This window comes from Hipposideros armiger, unplaced genomic scaffold (genome assembly GCF_001890085.2).
Source record: "Hipposideros armiger isolate ML-2016 unplaced genomic scaffold, ASM189008v1 scaffold_285, whole genome shotgun sequence".
Lineage (NCBI taxonomy): Eukaryota > Metazoa > Chordata > Mammalia > Chiroptera > Hipposideridae > Hipposideros > Hipposideros armiger.
Window position 1 is genome coordinate 551,459 of NW_017731635.1, and position 23,011 is coordinate 574,469.

The following is a 23,011-nucleotide window of genomic DNA, read 5'->3' on the forward strand; positions in this document are numbered from 1 at the left end:
CCTTACTTCATAGAAATTAACTGTAGGTAGATTGTAGATCTAACTGTGAAAGGTTAAATTATAAAGCTTCTGGAGGATACCATAAGATAATATCTTTATCACCTTCATGATCTAGGCAAAGATTTCCTAGGTAGGACATAAAAAGTATTGACCATTAAGAAAACTATGGATGAGGGCCGGCCGAGTGGCGCAATGGTTAAGAACTCGCTTGGGATGCCAGAAGGCCCCGGTTCGGATCCCACATATGAGGGCCAGTGACACTGCCCTCCACAGCTAAGATGCTGAACAACAGCTCAACCTGGAGCTGGGCTGCCGTGGGTCACCGGCGACGGCGTGGGCTGCAGCCCCTGTGGTAGTGGGTTGCCATGGGCTACCGTGTGTGGCCAGCAGCCAGCGTGAGCGGCCAGCAGCCGCAGTGAGCGGCCGTCCAGAAGCCGGCGACTGATCTGCCTCGCCAGGGAAGAGCGCAATGATAGTGCCAACTTGGGCCAGTGAAGCAACGTCCTCCACAACTAGACTGAAGAACAAAACGACAGCAACTTGTCTGTTCCCCTTCCCCCAATTCCCCAGCGCTGTTCCCATCCCCGCAATTACCCAATAAAAAAAAATCTAAAAAAATAAAAAAAAATAAAAAAATAAAAAAATAAAAAGAAAACTATGGATGAGCTGGATGGCATTAAAATTAAGAATTTCTGTTACTCACGTGACACTATTAAGTGTGTGAAAGAGCATGCCAGAAAGTGGGAGAAGATATTTAGAATACAGGTATTTGACAAGGGACCCTTACAAGTCAACTTCAAAAAAAGGCAGACAATCAAAATGAAAAATGGGCAAAAAATTAGAACAAATGCTCAAATAAAGAAGCTCTCTAGTTGGCCAATAAGAATATGCAAACATGCTCAGCTATAGTGGAGTCAGAAGCAAATGCAAATCAAAATAACTGGAATGACACAACTCATCCACCTCAGGGACTAAAACTAAGCAAACAAACAAACAAAACTGACAACACTGAGGGTTTGAGGATGAGGAGTTATTGGAACTCGCACTTTCCCACACTGCTAGGGGGAGTATAAATTAGTACTATCACTTTGGAAAAAAATGTTTGGGACTAATTCCTAAAGTTAAATGTACACACACCCTCTGTCTTCATTTATACAGAACTCAGTTGCAGACATGCGCAGAAAACGTCATGTTTAGCAGCACTCTTCCTAATAGCCTCACAAATCCATCCACAGTCATATGAATAAACTGTATTCATACAGTGGGATTCCACATAGCAATGAAAATGAATGCATGAATTACTGTTACACACACAGGTGACGCTCACAGATCGAATATTGAAAGATGCAGATAAAATAAAAAGCACAAGCTCTATGATCCCATTTATACAAAGTTCAACTAAAGGTAAACTTAACTCATAATGAGGTCAGTCAGGTAGTTGTTATCTCTGGAGAGTGGAAAGAGGTGGCTGGGAGGTGCTGATAATATTCCATTTCCTGATTTTCATGGGCGTTTACATGGGTCTATTCATTTTGTGAAAATGCAGCAAGCTTTATAGTATTGGAATGTGTAATATGTACTTCAGTAAAAATGTTCATTTACAGACACTGAAAACTCTATAGGACAAATGCATTTTGTTTTTGAAAAGTGTATTTCTTGTCAAAGGATCCTTGCAATGCTGGATATTGAGTGCGGAAACTGAGTCCTTTTGCAAAGTAAAAAAGTATTAGATGCTTATTTAAATGTCTTCTGTGACGCAACTAATAACACATCGGGAGTAATGTAGTAAGCTGTAAAATGAGAAAAAACACTTGTGATTCTTTTACATTTCTTGATTTGGCTCTTTGTTGGATATAAATACAGAAACTAGAAAAGATGAATTTGGGGGCTTTATAAAAAACTTTTGTTTGAACAATGAAATCAATGTATTGAAATGTGGTTTTTTTTCACTGCGTATCTCTGTACTTTGTTATATCATAGTAACAATAATTTACAATTCTATAACATCAAGTGTTCAAAGTACATAGTCTCACTTTAATTTTGTCCCTCTTTATTTAAAAAAATTGAGGCAATTCAATGTTGATTCATCTCCACAATAACTCTGTAAAATTAGGACTGGAAAGAATGACTCTACTTCCTTTTAGACATGAGAAAACTGTTTGTGTGTGTGTGTGTGTGTGTGTGGTGGCGGTGGTGGGGGTTTGGGGGCGGTTAACCTACTTGTTGAGGAATCCACACCTAGTAAAATACAGACCAAGGGGCAGGATGTGAGTGCTCTGACATTGATTGATGCCGGTGTTTTTCCACTGAATTCCTATTTTCTTCCTCTCTGCCTTGATTTGGGTTAAGAAAACAGGATAACCAGTTTCAGGTCAGGCCTGGCAGGGATGGAACAGTGATAAAAAGGAAAGTTGTGTAATAGGACAACGTGAAGCTGAGATGGCTGGAGAGCTGGGTTGAAGCGAGACTGGGCCCCAGTTTCCATAACCAAACCATGAGCCAAGAAATAGAAAATAGGACAGTTACTAGAGCATAGTTTTTATTGATTTAAAACAAAAACAAAAACAAAACCATGAGAATGTGAAAAATATGTAGAGCAAGATACTGAAAATACAGTCTCAAGATGACATATCTGTTTCTAAAAAGGTTCCAGTTTTATCAAACCCAAATTTATAATCTTCTAACATCTCTGTACCTCACTTCTCGTCCTTTTTTGCTGGGAAATTACTTACGGAGTTTCAGTGGGAAAAATTTGTGTTTCCTGGGAGCAGGAGGAGAAGGACCATGTGAAGGAAACTTCAAGTCTGCATTGAAATCCAAGACAGCCAGCAAAGATCTCTGAGACTTTTAGCTGCCTGGCTCCATGGCTACTTTCAAAGGGCCTTGACTCACTGCCTGCATACACTTGAACTCCTAATACCCCATCTCACAATCTCTGCCTACTCCTTAAATGGGATAGGGAGTGACACGGCCGTAAACCACACACCTCTTACATTCATGGACTTGGTGACCTCAAGATGAACTAGTTGGGATACTTTGGGTTCATTTTTGAGATACTTCGAGTTTATTCTCAATGAGTGCCCAAAATACTTTGACCAGTTGGGCCTCTCTTCCTCCCCCTCCCTACCCAATGGCCCTTCCTCTCTCTAATCTCTGGTTCTCATTGTCACCCATTTGCTCCAGAGACTAGAACTGACCTCTTATCCTGTTTCTGATAGCTTCCATTTTCCCACTAGTTCCCATCTCAGAATTGGACCCCTTTCCTGGAACCCAGAAGGGTCTTTCTTTTCTTTATATTCTTGCAAGTTCCTGTCCCCTTTCTACCTCTTTGTTGAGCTTTGGGGTTGAGGGCTGCTTGTACTTAGGCCATTGCTAGGTTCTCAGTCGGAGACCTTAATGTTGGAATCCTCTTTCGCCAGAGTCACACTGCCTATATCAGTTATGATGACAAGGAACATAAATAAATTAAGGAAGGCTCCAGCAGTATGGTCATCTGATTATCTTTCCTAATTTTTAGAGGTTGATGGTCTCATGTTTGGTGTAGCAGATGGTTTGTGTCCTCAAGGACCAAGGTTCTTTCTATTCTTCCCTCTCTGGGATCTTTGGCCAGCTGCTTTTTGTCCTCAGACTTGTTACCTCATGGTCATAAGACGGCTAATGTTGCTCCATTCTCATTCCAGCTACCCAAACAGAAAGGAAGGGAATGACACAAAGACCTTCTCTTCGAGAAACTGTCTTTTGGTTCAGGACAGGAAGGTCCTCCAGTATACTTCCCTTTATGTCTCATGGTGAAGGATTAGACACGTTCTCATCTCTAGCTGATCACTGGTAGAGGGGATTAGGATTTCCATGGCTGGTTCAGGCCAATTGGGACTCATCATAAATTCAGGATGGGCCTCACTTCCTGGGGATGAAATGACACCTCATTTGAACATTTTGAAAAAAAGTAAAAATAAAAAATGGAAGGAAACAGCTATTGGGTCAACATGGAAGCATGAAGACCTAGTCTGAAATTGGGCTTTGCACACAGGTGCTCTGCTCCTAGCGGGTTGTCCTCTCATTTGTCCTGACCACCATCCATGATCAGTACAAAATAAATATGGAATGCAGGCATGCATCATGCATAAATGAATGAACACATGGATAAGTAAATGAATAAATGAGCGATTGTGTACATGCCTTTCTCCCTTATCTATGACAGACTTACCAGAACAACCTTCCTCTTTATCCCGGTATTTGCTTCTATAAAGAGGCTACTTCGAGTTCCGTTGTGACAACTAGTCATGCATTTTATCATTCTGCCCTCTCTATTTATAATTCTAAACTCTTTGGCTTCCAGGAAGCTTGTCTCTATCAATGTTCCTTTTTCTTAAGCAGGCTTCCCCTCATCGAATCCTTTCCCTTTCTTCACGGCTCTCCCCCTCAGCAGTGTTCTCCTAGCTGGCCTCCCTGCCAACTAGTCTAATGTTTGTTATTTTTTAAAGTCAAGGTTATTGATGTATATTTTAAATATACAAATATTCACCACTTTTAGGTGTACAGTTTTATGAGTTTTGCCAAAAAACTGTGAAGTCACCACCACAAACTAAATCTAGAATGTTATCTTTCGACTCAAGTGCCCTTTTCCCAATCTTGCTCCTTTGCTGTCAGTCTTCTCCTGATGCCCCTTAGAAACTACTAATCTTATCTTCATTCCCATAGTTATGCCTTTTCCATAATGTCATATAAATGAACTGGTATAGTAAGTAGCCTTGTGATTCTAGATTCTTTCACCTAGCTGAAAGCATGCAAGATTTATCCATGTTGTTGTGTGTGTCAATAATTGTCTGTTTTTTATTGTTGAGTAGTATTCCATTTTATGAATGTACTACAATTTATCTATCCATTCACTAGCCGATGGACATTTAAACTTTTTCCAGTTCTTGGCTGTTATGAATAATGCTGCTATGAACATCCACAAACAAATCTTTATGTTGACAAATTGTCTTCATTTCTCTTGGATACATAACCAGGAGGGGAATTCCTGGGTCAGATGCTATGTTTGCATTTGCCTTTTTAAGAAAATGCCAAACTGTTTGCAAACTGGATATTCCATTTTACATTCCCACCAATAAATATGAGGATTCAGTTTCCCACACATACTTGCCAACACTTGTATTTGTCTGTTTTTTTAATTATAACCATCCTAGTGGATGTGCCATGATATTTCACTATGGTTTTATTTTGCATTTCCCTAATGACATTGAGGATCTTTTGATGTACTTGTTAACCATCGGCATATCCTTGTTGGTGAAACATCTAGTCACATCTCTTGCCCATTTAAAAATTGTTTGTCTTTCTTATGAGTCATATGGGTTCCTTAAATATTTTACCATATATGTGATTGGCAAATATTTTCTCCCAATCTGTTGTAGTATGTCTGTTTTCTTCATGGTCTCTTTAAACACAAACATTTTAAATTTTGATTGAAGAAGAGGGTTCTGGCTGGAGAGTGCTGGGCAAGGCAAAAGAGAAACCAGGTATTTCTCACTCTCTCTCCACTTCCATGGAAATTCTAGCAGGGGCTGTATCACCCTTGCAGTTCCAGCCCCTGGCTCTGATAACCACTGCTTCCCTATTTGCCTCCAACCTTTGGGGTGTGAGTGGCTTCTTCTCATCTCTGAGCAGTCAGGTCATTCCTTGGATGTTCACCTCTTCCAACACTTTTGCAATTATTTCTCCATATTAAAGCTACCTGATGGTGAACTCTGTATTTCTCACTACACCCTGACTAAAACAACCTTGCTGCTAGACATAACATCTGAAAACACCCTTGTTGTACCTCCCTATTGCTATTTTCATATTGTCTAACTTCTTTTTAATTAAATTTATTAGGGTGACATTGGCTAATAAAGTTATACAGGTTTCAAGTGTACAATTCTACAATACATCATCTGTATATTGCATTGTGTATTCACTACCCAAAGTCAAACCTCCTTCTATCACCATATATTTGACCCCCTTTACCCTTTTCTACCTCCCTGCACCTCTGGTAATCATGACAACCAATATGGATGGATCTTGAAAATATCATACTGAGTGAAATAAGTCAGACAGAAAAAGTTGAGAACCATATGACTTCACTCATATGTGGGATATAAGACTGAAAGCAACAAACGAACAAGACACACAAAAACTAGACACAGGCAACAGTGCAGGTGTCTAAACTCTTCTGTTAGGCTCCAAAGGCTCTTAATAATCTGACTCTAGAGAAATCAATGTGTAACTATTTTGCCCACCTTCTCTTACATGAATACACCTGCCTTTAGTGTAATGTATGTCCCACGTATTTGATTACATATGCGCTCTCGTCTTCTAGACTGTGAATGAGTTAGTTCCATGAGGGCAGGGGCCATGATCCACTCATGGTTTTTATCCCCAGAAAGCAGCGCCACGCCCACATATGTGATCTGGATCACACAACAGAAGACTACCTCTCACCAGAAGGAATGTTTAATGATGACAATATAAGGACTGTCAAGGTACGCTCAAGTGAAGAAAGACCATGTTTAGACCAGGCCTCGCTCAGCCAGTGGCTCTTCCAAGAGAAGGAGGCTAGAAAGGTCTTTCCATCGTCAGAGCACAGGGGGTCCTGATGTTGGCAGAAACATCACACAGAAATTCGGTGCTCAGAGCCTTTTTCAGGTGACATGAATGCCATGAGAAGCTTCTTTGCTGTTCTTGCTTTACCTACTATCCTCCCTCATTTTCTCCACTAAACACACACACACGCACACACACGCACACATGCACCCACACACGCGCACACACACACACACACCCTTTTCTCTCTCTCTTTTCTGCCTGGAAAATGCTATTTACTCCTAACAACTCCGCCTTTGTATTATTCCTTCTGAGAAGCTTTCTGTAGCCCCAATCAAGCAGAATTCATGATTCCTGCTTCTGGGCTTCTCTAAGAATATGGGCACATTCCTGATAAACAGTTAGCACACTGAATGCAATTAGTTATTTGTACATCTGTCTCCCTCACTGGACAGACGGTCAGTTTTGCACTGGTGGGGCCACATTGCACCCTTCTCCATCCTCAAAGCTGACCCACAGCCTGGCACAGAGGGCTCAGCACATGCCTGCTCAGCCAGGGATGGCAATCCCTTTCAGTCTGACATACTTTTCACATAGAAATGCTGTGGTAAAAAAAAAAAAAAGAAATCGATGCTTAGAACCTGAACTTTGTTCTGTGCCGATTATTATCTAATTTCTGTAGAAGTGTGAGGTGAACCAGGTCACATTTCAACTCAGCGTTTGAACCAAGGAAATAATTTCCCAACTATTTGCAGCTTGTTCTAGTTCCATTAACCTTGTGAACTTTCTCCATTCTTAAGGAGGAATATTATGATCACTGCCCTCCAAATTTTATTTTGAGGAAATCTTTTTTCTAGAACTTTACATGGTCATCTAACATGCTTTAATTTAGAATTCTATGTTCTAGAAAACTCTTCCTCATAGGTATGATAAAACTAATTCTGAATAATGTCAGCAGACTTGTCTTCCTTACTTAACTCACCGTCTCACTTCACTGCTTCCTCTGGGTCTCTGGTACCCACTGCAATGCCCACCAAGGGCTCTTCTGTAGGTCCAGCTAGGCCTTCAGACTCAAAAGTTATCATACAATACACTTGGCCTCCACCTACTCAAAGCATATAGGACAAGAGCCATGGGTTGCCTGCAAAGCAGCATTCAGCATTCATTCGAGTAGGAGCTCTTGCATCAGTTGTCTACACAGCAAGGAGATGAATCCACGTTTTGGTGCATATGGGATCTTCTCTCACTTCAAAGCCTCAGACCCCCAAACTGCACCAACCTATCTGGTAACGACTCCAGAGGTATAGCTTCCAGGTCCCCTTAAGAGCCATGTCTAATTATAAGAGTTACCATACTCAGGGAAGCCCCCAAACAGGGCACCCTAAACGGGTTCATTGATAATTTCTCATAGTCCAAATGTGAGCTACCTAGATGGGTTGTTTTTATCATAGTGAATGTTGCTTAGGGACATAGCTGACTTTTTAATTTTATCAGGTGCCAGAACAGAGCAAATCAAAAGTTGAATTCTTACATAGAACGAAGAAGGTTTGGTTGACTAACCCTGTGCTCACATCCTTACAACACAAAAGCCAAAATCCTTGGTACAGCATTCAAGAACACACACAGCCGCAGGCGAGGGGGGCTGTCCCCTGCCCCATATTAACCATCAGACACATCTACTGTCTCATCGCTTTCCTGAAACACGTTGCACTTTCATGTTGTCTAAGCTTCTAACCTTCAGGTTTCCCCACTTATAAATGCCCCTCTAGTGTCCATTCTCACCCTCTCTCTTCTCCAGGTCATGTTCTTTTGTGAAGGTGAAGACCAAATGTGGCCCCTTCTATCAAATTTCCCTGAAGTGACTCCCCAGGCAGATTTAGTCATTCTTATCTCTGTCCCCAGAGCATTTTAGTCACACCATATTTAAAATGCAAAAAGACAAAAACTATGACAGATGTTGTCACCTTGAATTTCAGTGAATTTCATTTGTGTCTTCAGCAAGACTGGCAGCCCCCCCCCACCCCTCCCCCCACCCCTAGCGAATCAGGGCAGTCTTCATTTTGGAGTCCCGGGATACAGCCAAGTGCAGGCATGTCGTGGGTGCCCCAGAAATATTGTAGAGAATTTAATAGAATCACCCTGATTCCAATAACAGATCTAGAGAATTCCGGAACCATTTTAAAGGTGAATAAGCCTGAATTCAAAGTGTTTGGTAAAGGTTTATAATAATCACAAGCAGTTCATAAGTGCTTAATGTATGGCTACAGTTTACATTTCCTCAGCTCATCTCCAACACAGCCCTATGGGATAAGCGTTATCATGGTCCCCACTTAACTGATGAGGAAACTGAAGTTTAGAGATGTTGAGTGACGTGTCCATGATCACACAGCTATCAAGAAGTGGGGCTTGGATTCAAACCGAGGCCGGCTGGCGGCAGAGGCTGACCCACCTCTGTAGCCCCTTTCTTACACCTAAAGGATGCCAGAGGGTAAGCTGGGGGCCATGAGGAACTTTTATTCTGAATTTCTGAAAGGGGCAGAAAAGGCTGCTCACTCTACTCTGCTCCCCCCACCCCACACCCCCGGCCCAGGGCCCTTAAATAACAATTTTAGGGCTGTCTTTAAATTTTACCATTTATGGCCCACGAGAACAACGGATAAGTTGAGCAAAATAACCCATTTACTGTCTTATTTGGGAACTCTGTGGAGATCACTTTGATTACATTAGTAAAATTCACTGTAACATTTTGACTTTTGGCCTCAAAGAGTATTTTGGTAATTTGGGTCATCGTGATGGGACGTTGATGTTTAGGCAGCATATTCATAAGGGATTTCCCACACAGAGAAGAAAGGATTAAAGCTCAGTTGCCAGGGATATATTTTTCCTAGTGTTAATATTTATATTATTGGGTTTGTGACTTTACAGATTATTATGTTAACATAAACATCCCTGTATACGTATCTACCTGTGTCTCATTTGCATGGCAAAAGAGCGTATCCACAATTAAAGAGGTTGTCCAACAGTCTCCAATCGACAGGAATGTGTGATATTTTATCCTTTACCTTTGATATTTTCAATCATAAGTTATATCTTATCCATATTTATATCTACCAGGTACATTGAAATAAAAATATTTTAAATGACCTCTTGAACTATTTTGTTCAGTTCAGTAAGTGACATTCGTGAGGGCTTAACAAGGACACCCAAGCAGAATGGTAGATTCTGCTATTGAGACTCACCCGGAGGATTCTTTTTTTTTTTTTTTTCCTGAAACAGAGGTGATTTAATTTTACTTGAATGGAATTTTTGAGTTTGTATGCTTAGGAAGCAGGAAATGAAATAATCTGTATCCATTCATTTGTTCATTCATTTAAGAATTTATAGATCTCCTCATCAAGCTTCCAGCTGTGGAGTAGACTGTATATAACAGGGCTTTCTTCTTTGCTTCTTGGACTATATTGTTTTTTTTTTTTCCTCAGTGGCCTAAAACCCAGCTCTAGATCTAAGGAAATCCACTTTCTAACACCTTGGGGTGGTAACATCCTGGCTGTGCAGGGGGCAGGGAGATAGTCAAATAAAAGGCAGGGCTCTGAAATAGTCTCCCTCTTGTCCCCTATAAACCTCACAATACCCGGCCCCATCTAAAAATGTCCACTTCATGCCTCTGGTGGGACTGTGTGTTGCCAAAGTGCTTTTAGGCCTGGAATAAAGCCAACAGGCATTGATTACTCCTGGAGGTAGGCAGCAAATAGAAATTGCTGTAGTTCTTAAGATGAGTCTGCATTGTTTGGGTAAGAACTGGAGCCTTGGTGAGCTGGTTAGGCTACATCCATTTATCTGTCCATACTTCTGTTTATATATCTATGTACCTATGTATCTACCTATGATTCTATATCTATCTATCTATCTATCTATCTATCTATCTATCATCTATCTATCTATCATCTATCTATCTATCTATCATCTATTATCTATCTATCATTTATCTCTCTATCTACCTTCCTACCTACCTACCTACCCACCCATCATCTATCTCATTTGAGGTAATTCCTAATGTGGATACATCTGAGGCAGCGTGAATCTTCATGTGAGTTTTAACTCTGGAGTCGTCAGGGATAATTTTGGTCTTTGAGGACTGTGGCACCAACAGTGACCATGTGGCCATGTGGAAGGGAAGGGAGAAATGGGTTTGTATGCACTACATCTTTATGACACTCTATCTAGTCACTCAGAGCTAGTCACAGTGCCCGTTGTGGTCCTACTGACTCAAATTGGTCTTTTACACTAATTTGTACTTTTGGCTTAGTTGCAGATGAAACTATAATATATGAAGGTTTAACGAGAAATAAGATTACCAGTGGAGTATTTTTCCATCAGACACATTGTTCCAGTGGCAAATAAACCTCTTCTAAAAATAATGTACAAATTGGGCTCAATAACCTGATATAAATAAAAGAAATAGCCAATACTTTTGGGCTAAATTAAAGAAAAAGGTGTACTCATTACATTTTTTTCTATTTTTCTTATAGCATTTTTATAAAGTACATATTCCAGTATCACAAATAATACCTTATTTGGAAAGCCTCCTTCTCCAGGGCTGTCAAACAGCTTAATTTCAGGGGTTAAATCATTTATGACTACAGGACTTACCTGAGGAAAGTGATGATTTAGGTCATTTAATCCCCAGAGGTCTCAGAGCATAAGACCAATGATGACATAGATTAACTCCTCCTTTCCCCAAAATGCGACACGCTCTAAGAGAGCATCATTATACACCTACTTATGTAGAGCATGGCAAAGAATTTAAACACAGATTCTCGAGTGGTGGATGGTTTACATAAGAGTTTATAGGAAATATGTTTGTTGTACTTCATTGTGTGTTGTATGGAGTCGTACATAGACTCTCAGAAGTAGAACTAAAGTGGTTTCCCAGCCCTCTAGCTTTGCTAAAGGGGAGAAAGATGCTTGAGATGGCTCAGTTCATGTGTAATGAGGTCACCTCCTATCACAGCCATTCCATCTCAGTGTTGACTCATAGATGCTTTCAGTTAAGTCCAACGCCCAAATTTTCCTCACAGATGCCATTAAGCCACAGTTCCCCATTTTGCTTTACACTCCCTCAGAGTTTTTGTCTCGCTACTCCCACTCTCAATTTCCTGAATTCCTCCCAGACTCTTGGTCCCCCTGTTTTCTTTCAATCCATCCGGACCCATCTTGGCTTTACTTCTCTTCTTCTCCAGACCGGGTTCTCTGGTTTACAGGACATGTTAGTTGTCACTGGTGATCCCCCGTCCTCTTTGACTTCCTGTCATCCAGAGCTGGCAGAAAGGCAACTGCACATGCATCCGTCATTGGCCTTCTCCACTCTCAAGCACAGGTGGCCGAGCACAGCTGGAGAACATCACTAAGATCCTTCAACCAGCCACAGCAGGAAACTCGTGTGGCTGTTCCAAACCTCCACCTCTTTTATCCATGTCTTGAACTCACTAACTCCTGTCTCACAGTAGAGGGCCCTGCCTCTGAGGAAAGCCAGCCCTTCAACTTCCTGCCTCAAATAAATGCCCAGAGAAAGACATTGTGCCCAGACCCATCCTTAATCCCTGATCTGCAGTCAACCCCACCACCTACGGTGCTCTGGATAGCACTTTCTCACTCTTCCTCAAGAACTTGTTCCCTCAACCATCTCCCCTCTCTGCTGCATCCTCACATCGCCCTCTCTTCTAGATCTTTCCCTTTCTCATCAAAGCAAGCTGAAGCGATTCCCTGTGCAAGAGCAAACAAACAGAGCAATGATTTAAAAACATATTTCTATTCGACACTCTTCTTGACATCCTCAACTCCATTGATTTTTGCCTCTACCCACTCCAAACACACACTGCTAGGCCACACCCTGGACCTTGATATAACCTGGAATTCTTCCTATGAAAACTTACACCCAGGTATCCATCCTCTCTGCCCACAATGCTGTGTTATTCTTGCTCTTGTACTTGTGTATGCTTATTGCACTTATTCTTTTATCTCTCGGAAGATCTCTTTGTTCTTAACCCCTTGCTAGTCTCACTTCTAGCACTAAGTAGCCTAAATCTCATGATGCATTACTTAAATCCCTCTTTGGTCTACATCTTCTGTTCCCAGGCATTCTTATCTTTCCACCACACTTGCCTAACAAACCCCATCCCAGGGTCAATACAACCATCCACCTTTTTTTGCATCTGAGCTACTGGTGACACTCAGATACCATGTAGATTGGTGTCCTAGACAGCCATAGCCTTCAGCTTGAGCTGGGAACTCAACTCTACCCAATTCTCCTTTACAAGTGCCATGAGAGCTCTCGTTTCCATTCCCCTAAATAGTTGTTTCTCTACAGCCTTCAAGTCCCCCTTGGGAATGTCTCTTCTCCTTCTTAGGGGTCGACATCTCCCCTTGATTCTATAAGAAATGGAGACCACATGAAGAAACACGTTCATATTCTGTCCCAACCACTAACTGTAGGTAGCTCTGTTTTCAGAGCCTTGAAATTTCCGTGAAAGTGCTGACATCCACTTCTCACAGTTAATATCCTCACATGGCCTTCAACTCCTGTTCCCTATCTGCTTCCTCCAGGGTCTTTCCTTATCAATTACCTCCTCACTATCTTTAATTTCCAGCAACTTTTGTTCTATCCCGTCTCTCCTTTAAACATCCCCTCATGCATAAGAAAGCAAAAATTAAAAAGAAGAATAAAGCACAAAATTTATCCTTGACCTATATCTTTCTATAGTGTCCACCTTTTCTTTTGCTCCCATCATAGGGAAACTTTTGGAAATAATGGCCTCCTCTCCACCATCACATATGCCTTTTAGGGGCTTTGTTTTTGTCCCACCATGCCACCAAAACCATCCTCCCATCACTAAGGGCCTTCCTATCTGCATGCATGTCTGTTTCAGATCATTCAGCCTCTGTAGGACTTTGCTGTTGGAAATTCTCTCCTCCCCATATTTCTATAGTTGACTCTAGGTTCTCCCTTCTTTTGTGGCCATTTCCACTCACTCTCCTCTGCAGATTCTTCTTCCTCTGCCTTTCCCTAAAGTGTCAGTATTTCCCAAACCATGGCCCCTCTCAGCATCCTGTCATATCTACCTATACTTTGTTTCTTTCACAAAGGAAGTGTTTCCTAACTGAGGCTCCTATCAAGAAAAGATTCATAACGCTATGGAAACGTAGCATCCTGGTGCATAATGTCACCATTCAGGTACTTACTTTATCTGGCCTGTGAGTTCCTGGTGAGCAGGGTCATGGCCCCATGCCTGGTCATGGCTTACAGAGAAGACAATCAGTAAATACTTGTCTAATTTAACTGAGTTGAGTTGTTTTCCCTTCTCTCTGTCTATATTACACAGCAGCTACCCTTACCAAGGTCTCTCCTGTCCTTATTCTTTTTTTCTGACTTTCATTTTAGGCCTTAACCTATTTTTCAAACCTCTTCAAAGCACAAGGCTTCCTGACACTATTTCTTACTTTCCTTTATATTCATCTTCCTTCAGCGTGTGTGTGTGTGTGTGTGTGTGTGTGTGTGTGTGTGTACAAGTGTTTTTACATCTGACTTCACAGAGAATTTCCTGTTTGGCCACCTCTTTAGATACTTCCTCATTTTCTTCCCAGTTGGGATTATGCTATTACCAAGGACTCTATTCTTCTTGAGACAACCAGCTATTTCATTCTCAAGTCTTAGAATTCCACTGGTCTTTACTCTCGAATTTAGAATTCTGCCTTCTCCAAACCAGGCCATCCATCTGACAATGCCCAGCTTACCTGTCATTGGCTGTCACAGACTCTGGAGTAACCTGTTTTTTTGTTTTGTTTTGTTTTTCCAGAGCCCCTGCTACTTCCTTGTTGGTTAGAACAGATCCAGAGAAACAGTTATGCATCGCTTCCTCTTATAGCTGAAGTCAATTTCTAGCAGATGTCCCTCTGCCACCCCTCCCCCCCACCACCCACTCCCTCTGCCATCACCCAGCTCTTCTCGCTGCATCTGAGCCTGCTGTTTGATCCATGCCTGGAAAACATCACTGCTCCCTCCATCTGGATGGGTGGTCTCCAGCATATTCCCCCTCGCCCTCTTCCCTTTATTCGTCAACCAAACTCTCCCCTGCACAATTCCATCATCACAGTCACATATTGCACTTTAGGTGTACATGGCTTTGACTGGCTTAGCTATTAAACCTAGTTCTCTTGCACAAGAAGACATTTCCTAGGCCTTGGTGTCCTAAGCAGTCAAGAACCTGCTTCTTTAAATCCTGATGATGGCAAGTAATGGTTACTTACCTTCCCATCTTAGAACCTAGCACTTTATTGTTTTCTTTGAAAACTATATTTTATGCCTGCCAATTTGGTATGCCTGCCAAATTCTAGGCTTCTTGGAAGTTATTGCTGACTGTGAATTAGTTGACACCGACTGGTAGAATTACTTTCTCTGTTTTCCACATAAATTTTCCCAGTATTTCATTGATTTTACATTTTCCATAGAACAAAGCTTTGATTATTTTTCTCCTTTATGTTTTAAAACTTTAACTTTTAAGCTTTTATAGTCTATTTTTTTTTGCAGGACAAAGTTGTTGTTGTTGTTGTTGTTGTTGTTGTTATTATTATTATTATTATTATTTGGACTTTTTTGGCTCATCTTCATGAGGTGTAATTTCTAGCCCCAAATCCACATTTCAGTATAATAATTTATGATATAGAAAACCAAATTCTGTTCTGACAATAACAGTAGTAGTAGTAAGTGCTAGTGGTAGAAGCAGTTAGCATTCACTCAGCGCACGTCTGTTAAGCACCTATGATGTGCCAAGCAGCCTACTTTATGCTAGGGAGAAAATTGTGAGGCATTCTCAAACCGTCCTTGGCCCCAGGGAGGCTACTGTTTAATGAGGGATATAAATATTTTAATCAAATATTCACACCAGCAAAAATGAAACTAAGCCCTATAATACAGGCATGACAGAGGCTACTGGTCATTCACCACCATCCACCCTCTGTCCTGGCCGTCAATGATGGAACTCCTGAGTTAGTTGGACTCATGGCTGCTCAGCCAGACACAGAGAGACCACATTCTCCCCCTAATAGGGAGGGAGTCTTCTATTTAATATGCACTTATGTAGCACTCCCTGAGTGCTAGCTACTTTTCTAAGTCCTTTACAGATTATTAGCTTATTTTAACCTCTCAAGAACCCTTCGAGGTACATGCTGTTATTATCCTCCTTTTGCAGATGAGGAAATCAAGGAGCAGAGGGGGGAATATGTATTTTGAGATCACACACATCTTCAGGTTAGTGCTATTGACCATGGCACTAGACTTCCTGCATATATATCTTCCCATTTTGTACATGCGTGTACATAGGTCTATGCATGTAAACACAAGCCCGAAATCGTGTGTGTCTGTGTTTGTGTGTATCTGTGTAGGTATCTGTGTGTCTTTGTGTGTACAGAGTTCTGTTATTTCACTTAGGTCAACACAGTCCTTTGATTTAACACTGCAAATCCAATCCTGCCTTCCCTGTGGGGTCAGCTCAGCAGACATCCACATTTATTGACTATGAACACCACTTGATCACAAGTAGAAATGATTCTGGCCATGGAAAGGAGGAACTCTTCAGATTATACATGGCCCTAGTATTCAAAGGGCTTTAGGTAACAAATTTTATATCTTCAAAAACTCCTGCAAATAGGCGCCTAATGCTATTTTTGATACCTGAGGAGATGAAAAGCCTAAACACAAGTAGAACTGTGACAGTGTTAGAAAGATGTTTTCTTACCCCTGTTCAGTTACCAACACAATTATGCTGTAGGAGAGAGAAAGCTCTTTTCTACCACCTAATCTTCATTTGCTGGTCAGCTGGGCTGAACTGGACTTCGCTGTAGATTTCAGTGGGGTAACTACTGGAAGATAAGTGGGAGCACATGGCATGTGCAAGATAAGACCCCAGAAGCCTTAACAAATGTGAGCAAATGCTCTTCTAAGTGGGCTCCTGAGAAGAACACCGTTATCACCAGTATTGTTCACACTTATTAACAACTCTCTTTGGATGGGTATTCAACATGTGTGTTCTTTTGACTCTGAATTATCTTCCGGGGAAGAAAGTCTTCCCAAGATTGACCAGCAATTGTTAGTGTGGGTTGTGGCTCTCAAAGCAGTTTCCAGCTGTTGTCAGCACAATAGGAAGGAGCCTGGAGCCAGCCCAGCCCTGCCCAGAAGGCCAGGCAAGCGGCATCAGCCACGGCTTTTGGAACAGACACTTCTCCCAACAAGACACACAAACAGCCAACAGATATATGAAAAAATGATCAACTTCACTAGCTATTAGGGAAATGCAAAATCAAAATCACAATGAAATACCACATCATACCTGTTAGAATGGCTATCATCAACAAGACAAATAATAACAAGTATTGGAGAGGCTGTGGAGAAAAAGGAACCCTCATACACTGTTGGTGGGAATGCAAATTGGTACAGCTACTATGAAAAACAGTATGGAGGTTCCCCCAAAAATTAAGACTAGAATTACCATATGACCCAGTAACCCCTCTTCTGGCCATCTACCCCCAAAAATCTGAAAACATTTATCCATAAAGATATCTGTATGCCAATGTTTATTGCAGCATTATTTACAGTGGCCAAGGCATGGAAACAACCAAAGTGTCCTTCAATAGATGATTGGATAAAGAAGATGTGGTACATATACACAATGGAATACTACTCAGTCATAAGAAAAGATGAAATACTGCCATTTGCGACAACATGGATGAATCTTGAGATTATCACACTAAGCGAAATAAGTCAGACAGAAAAAGTGGAGAACCATATGACTTCACTGATATGTGGGATATAAAACTGAAGGCAACAAAGGAACAAGACAAGCAAATAAAGAAACGAAAACTCATAGACACAGACAAAAGTTTAATAATTACTAGAGGGTGGGGGGGAGGGGGGATGGTAGATGAGGGTAAAGGGGGTCAAATATATGGTGATGGGAGGAGAACTGACTCTGGGTGGTGAACACACAATGTGATATATAGATGATGGATTATAGAACTGTACACTTGAAACCTATGCAGCTTTGTTGACTATTTTCACTCCAATAAATAAATAAAAAAGAAAACCTATAGAGAGCCTTTCAAGGTGTATTAGGTCTAATGGGGGTGCTACTGGGAGCAATTAAGAAAATAGAGGCCATGTGGTTTGCTACTTCTTCATTTTCTGCCTACCTCCTCTAAAGTGTCAATATACAGATGGCCTCTCCATTATCCAGAAAGGGCCTAAAAGTTCTATGGGGTGCTTTAATTCTAGTCTATTGGGTCCTTAATTGGAGCTATACTGAAAATTTCACCATGTAGTTTAAGTTCTGCAAAGACAGTTTCCATCATCATTTCTCTGTGACTCTCCAAGTTACCTACATTCCCAGTACAGCCAGTGTTAAAAAAAGGGGGAGAGGGGTTAAAAGGAATGATAGATGCTAAATGCCACCATTTGTTGTCCACTGATATATGTTTTAGAGTAATCTTATTATGATCCCCATAGCTTTCCTGGAGGTATCTCTAGAGCTTTTTGGGGAGACAAAATATAAATATTGAGAATGGAAAGAGATAAACGTTCTGATAGAAATCTTTCATTCTGATAATCAGGAGAAGGTCTGGAGAAGAGTCATGACGTTCATTTTCAATCTCTGGACAAAGCTTTCTTCCATTCATTTATTCACTCATTTATTCATTCACAGTTTTCAGAGTCAAACAAGCCAGAGCTGAATCCATCCTATTATGCCCTTGATATTTGCCATTGGGTAAGTCTCTGCTATTGCTAAGCCTCACTCTTCTATCAAATGTGAAACTAATTCATACAGTCAAGAGATGTCATTTGGCCCCTCTTAAGTTCTGGGTGTAGTGAAGAGTTAAGAAGATGGGCATCGTTCCCACTCTTGTGCAGCAGCTGAATGTAGAAATAACACATTACAATACAGATTTTAAGAAATGTGGAAGGCTGAACACAGGGACAAGATAAAAAATATGAACAGGCAATTAAGAATGAAAAGGACTTGTTGAAATTTCAAAAAAAAAGACACTGGAGAGAGAAGAAATGTTTGAAGATACAAAGGCTGATGACATTTCAGACATTATGAAAGACAGATTTCTCAGATTCAGAGAGCACAATACATCTCAAGTGGAATTTTTTTAAAAAAGGAAATTTGTATCCAGGCATATGATAGGGACGTTATAGGATTTCAAAGCTAATATTTTGATGAAAATAACTTAACTGCCACAGAGAAAAGGCAGATGTATAAAGGGGCAATAATCAGGTCATCAGCAGAATTCTTAAATAATTGATATACAAAGACAGTGACCTAAAGTGCTAAGAGAATATAACTGAAAAAAATATATAAAAGTCTGCTGTCTGTGTCTGTTTCTAAATGGTATGGTCTGGAGTACTTTTATTTTCCTTTTATCTACTAGACTTTCCAGATTCCATACAAGTACACATTACCACTAAAATAAGAACTATATACTTTTAAATCCTGAAGATTCCTCAGGGCCCAATTTGATCTTTTTGGTGTTTTGTTTACTCCCCATAAGGAAAATAAAGAAGATAACTTACCTAGTAAACTATCTTTCAAGAATGACGGTGAACACATTTTCATAGAACCAGGTATAAGGAATCTTTCCTGTTAGAAACCTTCACAAAAGGAGTGTCTAGAAGATACATTTTAGAAAGAACATAGAAGAAATACCTCAGATCTCAGATATAGTCAAGAATGTGAGCAAAAAAACTTGGGTACCATGTGGATAAAACCAAATATATGTTGACTATTTAAACCAACAATAATAAGGATGAATTATAGGGTAGAAAATTTTGTGGAACTAAAACCTAATGCCAGCAAACCATAATATATGACAGGAAGTAGGGAGACGACAATGAGAGAATTCTTGATTTTTTTCTTTATTAATCAGGAGAGAGAAACATAATAGTGATTAATATTAAACTTAAATATATATTTAAAAATTAAAAGTTTAATTTAAAATTCTTATTAATTTGGAATTTAAAAATATTTAAATTGAATATAAATCTTCCAAACAAGTGAAACAGGGAAAAAGGGACTGAACTCAATACAGTAGTACAATATGAAAAGTTCTTTGCAAAGACAATTGATGATGAAATAAATACTGGACCAGATGAGCTGGGACACTAGAGGTGGGAAGATTATGAATGAGGTAAGTGTAATCATTCAGGTGAAAGGAAGATGGCCTGGACAATTGGACAGATGAGGAAGAAAATATATTGGAAGACATTGCTGATGAAGTAGTAACAAAATCTGGGGGCTAGAGATGAAGGTAAAGAAGGCAGAGGATTCAAATATGTTCAGAGTTTCCTTATAGGGAAAATTAACCTCTTAGGAAGTCAGTCTCCATATCTGAATAACGAATGGATTGAATCAAATGACATAACTGTTTTCCTGCTATGTCAAGAGTCCAATTCATGTCAGCTATTATAACTTCCCCAGTACTGAGTGTTTTGTTTACTCTCCATAAGGAAAATGAAGATGACCAGGATATATTCTTAGCAGTGAACAAGCTTAAAATCTAGGGAGAAAAATACATACACTAATAAGTCAACTTCAAGCTTGAATGCGATTCATATGCTAAGAGGGAAGAGCAAACATAATTTTGGAAAAGCAAATGAGGAGTAGATAATTCTGCAGTGAAACCTTGGAAAGGTTTTTAGAAAAGGTCAAATTGGGCCCTGAAGAATCTTTAGGATTTAAAAATATATAGTTCTTATTTTAATGGTAATGTAATACTTGTAGGGAATCTGGAAAGTCTAGTAGATAAAAGGAGACTGAAAGTACTCCAAACAAGATGCCGGAGTAGATAAACAACCGTGCGTATGTCCTTCCAAGAACACATTAAAATTACAACTAAATTATAGAACAGTAGACCTGGAGAACCATCTGAAGTCTAGCTGAACAGAAATCCTAAAACTGAAAATATAAAGAAGAAGCCAGGTTGAGACTGGTGGTGGGGGTGGAGACGCAGAATAGGTCCCACACCTGTGTGTGGCGGTTGAGAATCAGGAGGGATATCTCTGACTTGGTTCCCCCTGTGGGAGCAAGGGACTCCAGCCCCACACGCCAGGCTCCCCAGCCCAGGGTACTGGTGCCAGGAAGAAAAGCCCCGACAATATCTGCTGTGAAAAACAGTGGGGATTCTGACTGTTTGGGTGGAATGGGAGGCTGTGGGAAACCCAGATGTCCTCTTAAAGAGCCAGTGCACAGATTGTCTCGCTCTCAGGCACTCACCTTTGGCTTCAGTGGAGGGATGGTGACTCGAGGGGCCTCAGAGACATACAGGGGTGGCAGACTGAGGTGTGTAGCTTCTGGGGGGAGAACTAGAGGACAGTTGGCATCATCCCGGTGAGGAGTACACCTTCCCTGCAGTCGGCAGGCAGGCGCCATCTTTCCTGTGTTGAGCCCGCCCCCCTCCAGCCAAATCTGAATCTGATTGGCCTGGTGAACTCTGCTGCTCCACCCTGCTGACTCACTAGGACCCTACCACACCCAATTTTCACACTTTCTCTGTGAGCAGCCAGCCCCACCTGCATTGCACTGTTTCTTGGAGTCCAGCAGGCCCCAGGCAGGCAGCATCTGGCTTCGGTGTGCTCTGAGATTTTTTTGCTGAGTTGCTTCAGCTCAGCACTGGTGCCAAACCAGAATTTACATTAACCTGGTGACCACAATTCTTCCCACTCTAGTGACTCCCTGAGACCCTGTCTCACCCAACTCATGTACCACATGAGGTGGTATTAGTGGCTGAGCCGGCAGGTGGCAGCAGGCCTCGGGGTCTCCTGGCTTTTTGTGGAGCTATCTCAGGCCTGGTACTGGTGGCAGCTGTCCTCAGTTCACAGCATGGCCTCTCCCACACACCTCCAGGTCCAGCACAGGCAGTAGACAACCACTGATCACTTTGTAGCTCCTACCAGGTAGCCCCTGGCCAGTCACAGGTAGTGGGTGACCTGAGCCTACACTGGAGAACCTCCCAAGAGGCCCCAGAACCAACATACTTGGAGGTTGGCTTCAGACCACAGCAGAGCACCTCCCAATTAGCCCCAAAAGAGGTGCACACAAAAAGCAGTCTCAGCAGGCACCAGAGCTCACTGGGGTGAATCTCACTCAGTGGGGTAAGCCCCCCACATAGCAGCCCATAAGCTGTGGACATGGCCAAATCCCATAGCCAGTAATCCTGAGGGTGGATCCCAACCACTTATGTGCCAATAGCAATCAAGGCTCAAATATAACAGGAGGGCACACACAACCTTCAAAAGAGACACTCCTAGAACACTTCAGAGCAGGTGACCAGAGAGACTGTGCCAGGGACCCACAAGGCAACCACTATGTAATGCCACCAGTCAAGACTGGGAGACATAGCAGTCCTACCTAATACATGGAAACAAACACAGAGAAGCACCCAAAATGAGGAAACAAAGAAATATGTCCAAAATGAGAGAACAGGAGAAAACTCCAGGAAAAGAACTAAATGAAATGTAGGCAAGCAACCTACCAGAGACAGAGTTCAAAACCATGGTTATGAGAATACTCAAGAAACTTTGTGAGAACTTCAACAAAGAGAGAGCAAGCGTAAAAAGGGACATAGAAGCCATAAAAAAGAACCAGTCAGAAGTGAAGAATACAATAACTGAAATGAAGGATACACTAGAAAGAATCATCAGCAGACTAGAGGAAGCAGTGGATTGAATCAGTGATTTGGAAGACAAGGTAGCAGAAAACACCCAATTGGAACAGCAAAAAGAAAAAAGAATCCAAAAAAATGAAGATAGTTTAAGTGACCTCTGGGACCACATCAAGTGTAATAATATTCACATGATAGGGGTACCAGATGGAGAAGAGAGAGAGCAAAGAATTGAAAACCTATTTGAATAAATAATGACTGAAAACTTTCCTAACGTGGTGAAGAAAATACACATATAAGTCCAGGAAGCTCAGAGTCCCAAACAGGATGAACACAAACAGTCCCATACCGAGACACACTGTAATTAAAATGACAAAGGTTAAAGACAAAGAGAGAATCCTAAAAGCAGCAAGAGAAAGGTAACTAGTGACTTATAAGGGCTCTCTCATAAGACTGTCAGCTCATTTCTCAACAGAAACTTTGCAGGCCAGAAGGGATTGGCAGGAAATATTCAACATGATCAAAAGCAAGGACCTATAACCAAGCTTACTCCACCCAGCAAGGATATCACTTAAAATCAAAGGACAGATAAAGAGCTTCCCAGACAAAAAAAAGGTAAAGGAGTTCATCACCACCAAACCAGTATTACAAGGAATGTTAGACGGACTTCTTCAAGATGGGGGGAACAGAATCAAAATTATGAATAATAAAATGGCAATAG